Source organism: Cynoglossus semilaevis, chromosome 18 (genome assembly GCF_000523025.1).
Source record: "Cynoglossus semilaevis isolate Cse_v1.0 chromosome 18, Cse_v1.0, whole genome shotgun sequence".
NCBI lineage: Eukaryota > Metazoa > Chordata > Actinopteri > Pleuronectiformes > Cynoglossidae > Cynoglossus > Cynoglossus semilaevis.
In genome coordinates, this window is record NC_024324.1 from 14,224,209 (window position 1) to 14,226,072 (window position 1,864).

The 1,864-nt window shown below is 49.5% G+C and overlaps 1 protein-coding gene across 3 annotated transcripts in view; it reads left to right on the forward strand.

Annotated features, from left to right (window-relative positions):
* zbtb8b (zinc finger and BTB domain containing 8B) overlaps positions 1 to 1,864 on the forward strand; it is a 28,643-nt gene that overhangs the window by 18,953 nt on the left and 7,826 nt on the right. The gene's annotated exons all lie outside the window — the stretch shown is intronic.

Below are 1,864 nucleotides of genomic sequence, written 5' to 3' on the forward strand. Positions count from 1 at the left end.
GGTGGCTGCCTTGATGGGAGTGGTCAGGGTGGCAGGAGGGCTACGGTGATGGTTCATGCCGGCTGACAGGGACCGAGAGACGTAGACAGAGAACAGAGAGAGGAGGGGGGTGAAAAAAAGAGAGTGAATCCTCACTCCTCATCCGGCTCTCTTATGCAAAGATAAATAAAGAGGCTAAAAGCCGAAGAGAAGAAGCAGAAAGGAGCTTTTGTGGTTTCCGAGTGGGGTCCCTCTCATGGCGGTTCCCACAGCACTGGGCTTGTGATGACATTCAGCATGTTACACACACACACACTCTCTCTGATGGTCCCTGTGACTGCTGTGACTTTCGCTGGTGCCGGGCCCCAGACGGGACGGCGAGGGCCCCAAGAGCCACAGGCAGCCATTGTGCTGTCGCCGCGGAAACCAGCCTCTTTATGTCAGACATGTTTTTCTGTTTGTTTTCTTTTTTATGTCTTTAATGTGGGCAAGGGGGAATGTTCCCCCTCTCATCTGCCTCCCCCCGCCCCCCCAATCCCACTGCTCTGCGTTATTTCCTCCCAGTACCCATCTTCTCCCTCGCCTCCCTCCATCCACATTTGTTTCTCCTCTTCTCCTCCATTCCTCCCTCATGTTGCCTGCCCTCTCCTCCTGGAGATTGTCATTTGTAGAAGTCTTTGCTCAGACAGCAACAGACATCTTTGTCGTGGTGTTGCGGCCTCCCTCTCACTCAGCTCCTTTTTATCTTTACTTCGTGAGGTTTTGGCACTAACTGGCACTTTTTTTCTCTTGCAATGAAACACACACACACAAAAGAAAAACTCCGAGGCGCGCACACACACACACACACACACACACTCACTGAAAACAATGTGCACAACTCTAAAAACAACAAAACCTATCCCCAAAAGAATGCTGCCTTTCCCACGCTAAGCCAATTTTCTTCACAAGATAAAACAAACTCTCAATAACAAAGTGAAAGAAAAAGAAGGGGAACGGGGGGTGAAGAAAGCGCAATCTGGTTATGATTCGAGGCTCCAAAAAAAGCCACGACAGGATGCCCCGAACGTCTCCAAAGAGGAAAACAAACCTGGAAAAAGCCAACTGTTACTATTTTTAAGTGTGTAAGAATGTGACGCGGTGACATGACTGAGAGGCACGCCGGCTCTCGCCCGTAATCAGTCCTTTTTGACTGCGCTCTTCAGCCACATCACACAGAGCACAGCCTTTTATAAGCTACAGAGGAAGAATGGGAGAAGGAAGGGGGAAAGTGAAAAATGAGGATGATTCCAGACCCCCCTCCCCCCCCCCCCCCCCCCACCGCTGTGCATGCAACTCTGCCTGGAGGTTTCAAGACTAACTAATATTAGCTTCTTAATCTGACAATCATTCAAGTTTATGGCGGCGACTTAAATTTATGGAGCCATGCACTGCTTCGTTTGCCTCTCAGCTATTTACTTTACTCTAATTCTAGGGAGATGAACACATGTACATGAGACATGGGTTCACTGGTGCGCCATCCCTGCGTTATCGCCCATCGCTGCAGCTCTCTGACACACTCTCACTTTCCTAAATCCCTCTTATAACTCTACACCTCTGATTACGGCCTTATCGGGGAGGCATCCTGCCCACACCTTGTCCTGACTGCAGCTCTGAAGTGCAGGCCTAGGTCCTTGAACACTGGCATTAAAACCTCCCACCACTACAGTTTTCAGTGTTCCCAGAAGGGGATTACAGCGGGTGTACGGAGAAAGAACAGAAAAGAAGACTTTAAAGGAGAGGGCTATAATGACAGACATTTCCATGGAAGGAAGGAAGGAAGGAAGGAAGGAAGGAAGGAAGGAAGAAATGAAGGAAGGAAGGAAGGAAGGAAGGAAGGAAGGAA